The sequence below is a fragment of the Aegilops tauschii genome, chromosome 2, assembly GCF_002575655.3.
Source record: "Aegilops tauschii subsp. strangulata cultivar AL8/78 chromosome 2, Aet v6.0, whole genome shotgun sequence".
NCBI classification, from domain to species: Eukaryota; Viridiplantae; Streptophyta; class Magnoliopsida; order Poales; family Poaceae; genus Aegilops; species Aegilops tauschii.
Window position 1 is genome coordinate 532,120,002 of NC_053036.3, and position 8,731 is coordinate 532,128,732.

Consider the following 8,731-nt stretch of genomic DNA (forward strand, 5'->3'; position numbering starts at 1 on the left):
TTTTCACCCAAAAAAAAAACGAATACTAGTGCCAGGTTAATTTGCTAGCACACGCGTTCTTAAAAAAATGCGCCTGGGCTGCTATAGCCTGGACAGCGCTATTTATATACAAGAGTGTTCATCCTGAGTTTACACAAATTTGGCCCTTAGTGGGGTGGCGTGCTCACGCAAATTTTGGCTGGGGGTTGCGGGTTCGAAACTTCGCGACACCCATTTTTCTTTTTCTTTATCTTATTTCTTGCTCCCACTGACATATGGGTCCCAGGCTGACGTGGGCCCATGCTAATGTGTCATATGGGAGATTATGGGTCCCAGGCTGACGTGGGCCCGTGCTAATGTGTCATATGGGAGATTCGCTATACATATGTAACGTGTAGAGCCAGGAGGATCGTATTGATCACGTATTTTTATGTACCGGAACCGTATTGAAGCAATACGTAAAATCCAATATCAAGTTAGATGTCGCCCACGACAACGAGGACTATGGATGCAATTATCTCTAAAGCTTCAGGAAGCTAAAATTCTCGAAGCCAACTTGAGCTCTAGTGTATTTTTGTGAAGCGAGGGAAACCCAACTTCTTGTTAACAAGGAATTTGGAGTTGGACTTACTCACGTTGTATTGCCATCGCCAAGAAAATGATTATTCAATCTCCTCGAGCTTCTCCTCACTCGGTCAGGGACTGCACGGTTCAGCTCGCTCACATCTCCCATGTCCCTCGCGTTCTCCTCTCGAAACCTCACCGCCCCGTTCCCGTCGCCATGCCTGGCTGCCCTCGTCGCCAGCCAGATCTTCTCCTCCACCTACAAATCCGTCCTTCCCAGCCCGTTCCTCGCCGGATCCCATCCTCGGCGCTGCCAGTCCTGCTGTCAGCAAGGAGCTGCGACCCCATGTGAACGAGGACCTAACCCTGATGCCATTAATGCCCTCCTGAGCGAGGAGTGGCCTGTGTGCGGTTTGGCTCGAAGTGGGCTCCTTCTAGCCGTCCCAAGGTGGCAACAAGAGGCCTGCAGCACCACCGCCAGTTGGGCTGCCAGCTCAATAGAGCGCCAGGAGAAGCCGCCTCGCTGTCGAATGTTTCCAGGTCGCCACGATAAGTGAGAAGACAAGCGAGAACATTTTGGGAATTGCGTACATTTTGGGGATAATTAAGGTTTTCTGTTTTGGCAGGAGAATATTACAAAGATAATATAATATTATAGAGGGTATTATTAAGGTTATAATCAAATACAAAAATGCCTCTTGATTCATTCTTTGATGCAGTTACTTGGGTCATGTTTAAATTATAGCAGAACTAATTTTAGTAGCTATCTGATTTTAAAAGTATGATTATTCAAAATTCTCACAAGCCTAAGATAAGAATAGAGTCGCCTACTAAAGCGTCTCACAAATCGTCTCTAAGTTAATTAAAATTACATACTTATTTTCTAAATGACTAATTATAAGAAAAGTTTGTGGCGCTAGGTAAGCGTCTTAAGAAGCGTCTTTAGCCCGCAGTGTTCATGGGCATAGAGACGAATACAAATAGCGTCTCAGAAAAAGCGACCATACATGGTGTTTTTGTTGTAGTACATATATTTAATTGTACAAGTTTAATCTTTGAATTATGAACATAGGAAATGTCGTACTCGGACGACGAAAGTCTCCCGGGGGAGTGCTCCTGGTGCAACGACGACCGAGGTCTGTGCGACAGGTGCCCTCACCTGGACGAAGATCGACGCTTCAGCATTAAGCTCCAGAAGACCTTCGATGTCGAAACGGTACACAACGACGACAAGTGTTTTTTCGTAATTAAGCACGACTTCAACTATTTCAACGTGTAATTTTTATCTTTTACAATTCGAATAGCTTATCCCATGCCATGCAAGACGCTATGTCTTGGAGAGGATGGGTTTTGAAGACCATGAAAGTTTCGAAACAAAGAAAATTCACCTAAGGACCCATCATGGTATGTATTTTGAAGTAAATCTGTACAATTCTCAGAGCATAACCCTTTTTGGTTGCCCAAATTGGGAAGCACTTTTCAAGATGTATGGTTTTTATGAGGATATGCTTTTCACCATGGATCTTGGTGATCGTGACATCGAGCAAGACAATATGGACATTTGGGTCCTTGTTGATACGCTTCTAATTCTACCGCTATGTGAGTTTCTCAAACATAGTTATTAGCTAATTTATATTGTTTATTTCAAAATAGTTGACAGCTTATTTCCATTGACAGCTTGTTTTCATTCTTCAAACAATGTGCGGAAGATGGTAGACAAAACCCACTACACCGATGGCTCCGAATTAACTTATCAGGAGAAAAATCATCTGATCGCATTTTGTAATGACCTTGAGAATTACAATACCTATTATGATACTCCTCCAAATTATGGTCAATACATGCCACTAGTGCACGTGTTGAACCACGGTAACTTCTATGGAGATACCCTTGTAAGATTTTTTACTATTACGACATCCATGCATCTTTTGCATACTTCTAAAACTAGTACATCATTGCTAACTATGAAGTTATTACTATGTTTTTCAACAGAAAATCCCGATGGATTGTATGCCTCATTTGATGTATCAGAATGGTCGCATTGATGTTTTGAACATACAGCCAGGTCATCCTACGAATCTCACCTGTCCATACCGGATTTCTAAAACCGGTGAACACATGCTAATCAAAGAATGGAAAAAAGTGTGGACAGTCGTAAGGAGGTTCTTGGAAGCAAAAGGAAACGAAGCGCAAGAATTGGAGACATGATGATCTCCATTCTCCATAATGGAGAGTCAGGGCCTATATTGTTTTATGCTATTTTACCTTAAAGAGGGTACTTAGGTCCTAACTAATACTGATGATCATGTGCTAAGAATAATTAAGTTGGGTTGGTTCGATGATTATGAGGATGATGATCGTATGACTTGTTATTAATAACGAGTAGAAGTTGTATAATGATGATTAGTAGGACTTGTTATTATGATGATGCATGATGCGAGCATGAAGAGTTATTATATATCAGTGGGTGAAATGAACATAGATTGGATTGAAGTGAAGGCAACATGTGGTGCATGTCGAAAGTAGTACTAATCCAAACTTGATCAAGTTATATTAGTATTACTTTCGACATGCACCACATGTTGCCTTCACTTCAATCTAAGCCATGTTTAGGCATAGCAGTAGCGTTGGTAAACCAAGCACGGAGATAAGAGAGGACACTTCTCTCTATTAGCTAGCTAACACCCTAAATTAACCCCCCAAACCCCCCTAAACCCACCCCATTTCAAAAAAAAACAAACAAAAACCTCAGCTCCTGCCAGCTGCTGACGCGTGGATGCCTTTTGGTTCCGGTTGGTGCTACCAACCGGGACCAAAGGCCCTCCTGCCTGGGCTCGCCGCAGCGGCCACGTGGAGGCCCATCTGTCCCGGTTGGTGTAAGAACCGGGACTAAAGGTATAGGGCTTTATTACCGACCCTTTAGTCTCGGTTCCCCAACCGGGACAAATGGGCCTTACGAACCGGGACAAATGGGCCTTTTTCTACTAGTGAAGACAGAAGAGCATCACCTTGGGAAGACCTCCCTTGCTGGCAGGAGAGCCTAGCCGGGTCGAGGCCACCCCAGGGACAAGTTCAAGACTTCCCCGGCAGGCTTGCCGGGTCCACCAAGGCTCCACCACTCCACCGCACCGCATCACAAGTCAGCTATCAGTGCGGTGTCGAGCCCCCAAGTGATTAAGTGGCTTCCACTAAGCATGTGGCAGCCATTCGGAAGACAGATTATCCTCATATGACACCCGTCCAGAGGCGTGTCAAGCAGATAAGCAGAAGATGATTAAGCGGCACAGCAGGCTTGCCAGGCTGCGTCCTCAGCATGACACCTAGCAGTGCATTTAATGCACTTTGTCCTAACTGCCAGAGTTAGGTATGATAGCACTATTAGCTATCTAATCATCAGATAAGGAGTGTTTTGCCACTGTGGTCACCCCTTGAGCTATAAAAGGAGGTCCATGGCAACCGAGCAAAGGGTTCATACCTTACACACTTTTACGCACGTAGTTGCTCTCCCCGAGGCCACCTTGCCAGGCTCGAGCACTGCGTGTTCTTGTGTTCTTCCACTCAATCCACCAAAAGCAGGAGTAGGGTTTTACGCCTCACGGCGGCCCGAACCTGGGTAAAAACCACCAGCGTCACCGTCGTCGTGTTGTTTCATGGCCTCCGCTCTTTGTGCAACGTGCCCTTCCCCCTTGCCGAACCACAAGGGGCCCGTGGCCCCATAGGTGATCGTGTCCACCCATCTTTGGCACGCCAGGTAGGGGGAAGCACTTCGTGAACCCGAGGTTGTGAACAACGCGCCGATTATCGTCATCGTCATCTTCATCCATGGCGCCCAAGAAGAAGCTTGGCGCAACAGATCATCCTTCCGCTTCGAAGGCCCCTTCGCACACAGCCGCTGACGTCGTAAGCGTTGCAGCGGCGTTAGGAGAGGCGGGCATCGTAGTTGGCAAGACCAGTGTAGGTGGCGCTGTTGTTGTGTCCCCTGTGGTCGAATCCGGAGCAAAAGACGCTGGGGGAGGGCAACGTCAACAACATCCCGACGGCCATAACCCGCAGGCCGTAGGCAAGGAAAACGTTCAGTCTCCACCTCCCCGCTGCGCTAGAGGGCGTCGCCGCAGCGACAACGCCTGCTCTGGCGCAAGCCGTGATCCTCCAGCCGCAGCTATCACAGGTGCGGCGACTGGGCACGTACCTCGCCCAGAGCAAGGCGAGCAAGACAGAGCACCGAACGGGGTCGTTGACCCGTGGACGCACCCCACTCATCGCCCAACTGCCTTGGCGACCGGTTCGCGATGACAAGAATGCGGCGACGCCCCTGCTGATGTTACTAGGAGTCAAGCGACATTGCGATCTGCCTCGTCCTCTATGCCAAGCACAGCTACAGAAGCCATGGCGCGGGCCCAACTCCTGCTGAGGTTTCCACTAGCGGCCGATCAACTGGATGAGTGGAAAGCCACCAACCAGAGTTTGATCGGCTTCGCTGAAGCTGAAGATCTCAGCAGGTAGAGCCATCATAGTACCCGCGGACGGCGACGGCATCCCGGACTGCTGGCCGTGTTGAGGGGGCCACGCTAACGGTGCAGTCCCCTGTGCGGCAGCAGACCCAGAGGCAGCAACAAGAACCGGATGACAACAAGCCCGACGAAGCATCGATGGCCTCGTCTGATCCATGGGCCCACCGAGATCAGCGGCAGGTGCTAGAGGATCGGCGGAGGGAAGATGCGCATGTCACCATAGAACGGCGCCGAGAGGCCCGCCGCCAATCTGACAAACGCAATGGTCCAGACGTCGACGAACCCGTGCCCAATGAGGGCGGGTACTTACTGAAGGAAATATGCCCTAGAGGCAATAATAAAGTTGTTATTTATATTTCCTTATATCATGATAAATGTTTATTATTCATGCTAGAATTGTATTAACCGAAAACTTAGTACATGTGTGAATACATAGACAAACAGAGTGTCACTAGTATGCCTCTACTTGACTAGCTCGTTGAATCAAAGATGGTTAAGTTTCCTAACCATAGGCATGAGTTGTCATTTGATTAACGGGATCACATCATTAGAGAATGATGTGATTGACTTGACCAATTCCGTTAGCTTAGCACTAGATCGTTTTAGTATATTGCTATTGCTTTCTTCATGACTTATACATGTTCCTATAACTATGAGATTATGCAACTCCCGAATACCGGAGGAACACTTTGTGTGCTACTAAACGTCACAACATAACTGGGTGATTATAAAGGTGCTCTACAGGTGTCTCCGATGGTACTTGTTGAGTTGGCATAGATCGAGATTAGGATTTGTCACTCCGATTGTTGGAGAGGTATCTCTGGGCCCTCTCGGTAATGCACGTCACTATAAGCCTTGCAAGCAATGTAACTAATGAGTTAGTTGCGGGATGATGCATTATGAAACAAGTAAAGAGACTTGCCGGTAATGAGATTAAACTAGGTATTGAGATACCGACGATCGAATCTCGGGCAAGTAACATACCGATGACAAAGGGAACAACGTATGTTGTTATGCGGTTTGACCGATAAAGATCTTCGTAGAATATGTAGGAACCAATATGAGCATCCAGGTTCCGCTATTGGTTATTGACCGGAGATGAGTCTCGGTCATGTCTACATAGTTCTCGAACCCGTAGGGTCCGCACACTTAACGTTCGGTGACGATCGATATTATGAGTTTATGTGTTTTGATGTACCGAAGGTAGTTCGGAGTCCCGGATATGATCACAGACATGACGAGGAGTCTCGAAATGGTCGAGGCATAAAGATTGATATATTGGACGACTATACTTGTGTTAGAAATATGCCCTAGAGGCAATAATAAATTGGTTATTATTATATTTCCTTGTTCATGATAATCGTTTATTATCCATGCTAAAATTGTATTGATAGGAAACTCAGATACATGTGTGGATACATAAACAACACCATGTCCCTAGTAAGCCTCTAGTTGACTAGCTCGTTGATCAATAGATGGTTACGGTTTCCTGACCATGGACATTGGATGTCGTTGATAACGGTATCACATCATTAGGAGAATGATGTGATGGACAAGACCCAATCCGAAGCCTAGCACAAGATCGTGTAGTTCGTTTGCTAAGAGCTTTTCTAATGTCAAGTACCATTTCCTTAGACCATGAGATTGTGCAACTCCCGGATACCGTAGGAATGCTTTGGGTGTACCAAACGTCACAACGTAACTGGGTGGCTATAAAGGTGCACTACAGGTATCTCTGAAAGTGTCTGTTGGGTTGGCACGAATCGAGATTGGGATTTGTCACTCCGTGTAAACGGAGAGGTATCTCTGGGCCCACTCGGTAGGACATCATCATAATGTGCACAATGTGACCAAGGAGTTGATCACGGGATGATGTGTTACAGAATGAGTAAAGAGACTTGTCGGTAACGAGATTGAACAAGGTATCGGGATACCGACGATCGAATCTCGGGCAAGTAACATACCGATTGACAAAGGGAATTGTATACGGGATTGATTGAATCCCCGACACCGTGGTTCATCCGATGAGATCATCGTGGAACATGTGGGAGCCAACATGGGTATCCAGATCCCGCTGTTGGTTATTGACCGGAGAACGTCTCGGTCATGTCTGCATGGTTCCCGAACCCGTAGGGTCTACACACTTAAGGTTCGATGACGCTAGGGTTATAGGGAATAGATATACGTGGTTACCGAATGTTGTTCGGAGTCCCGGATGAGATCCCGGACGTCATGAGGAGTTCCGGAATGGTCCGGAGGTAAAGATTTATATATGGGAAGTCCCGTTTTGGCCACCGGAAGAGTTTCGGGCGTCACCGGTAATGTACCGGGACCACCGGAGGGTTCCGGGGGTCCACCGGGAGGGGCCACCAGCCCCGGAGGGCCCTATGGGCTGTATGTGGAGAGGGACCAGCCCCTTAGTGGGCTGGGCGCCTTCCCTCCCAGGGCCCATGCGCCTGGGGGTTTGGGGGAACCCTAAGGGGAGGCGCCCCCTTGCCTTGGGGGGCAAGGCAACCCCCCTGGCCGCCGCCCCCTCCTCAGATTGGATCTGAGGGGGCCGGCCCCCCTCTCCCTTGCCCCTGTATATATGTGGGGGTGGGAGGGCAGCAGCAACCCAAGTTCTGGCGCAGCCCTCCCCCTCTTCCATGTCCTCCTCCTCTCCTGCGGTGCTTGGTGAAGCCCTGCAGGATTGCCACGCTCCTCCATCACCACCACGCCGTCGTGCTGCTGCTGGACGGAGTCTTCCCCAACCTCTCCCTCTCTCCTTGCTGGATCAAGGCGTGGGAGACGTCACCGGGCTGCACGTGTGTTGAACGCGGAGGCGCCGTGGTTCGGCGCTTAGATCGGAATCAACCACGATCTGAATCGCTACGAGTACGACTCCTTCATCCGCATTCTTGCAACGCTTCCGCATCGCGATCTAAAATGGTATGTAGATGCACTCCCCTTCCCCTCGGTGCTAGATTACTCCATAGATTGATCTTGGTGATGCGTAGAAAATTTTGAATTTCTTCTACGTTCCCCAACAGTGGCATCATGAGCTAGGTCTATGCATAGTTTCTATGCACGAGTAGAACACAAAGTAGTTGTGGGCGTCGATTTTGTCAATTTACTTACCGTTACTAGTCTTATCTTGATTCGGCGGCATCGTGGGATGAAGCGGCCCGGACCGACCTTACACGTACACTTACGTGAGACAGGTTCCACCGACTGACATGCACTAGTTGCATAAGGTGGCTAGCGGGTGTCTGTCTCTCCCACTTTAGTCGGATCGGATTCGATGAAAAGGGTCCTTATGAAGGGTAAATAGAAATTGGCATATCACGTTGTGGCTTTTGCGTAGGTAAGAAACGTTCTTGCTAGAATCCCATAGCAGCCACATAAAACATGCAACAACAATTAGAGGACGTCTAACTTGTTTTTGCAGGGTATGCTATGTGATGTGATATGGCAAAAAGGATGTGATGAATGATATATGTGATGTATGAGATTGATCATGTTCTTGTAATAGGAATCACAACTTGCATGTCGATGAGTATGACAACCGGCAGGAGCCATAGGAGTTGTCTTAATTTATTGTATGACCTGCGTGTCAATGAAAACGCCATGTAATTACTTTACTTTATTGCTAACCGTTAGCCATAGTAGTAGAAGTAATAGTTGGCAAGACAACTTCA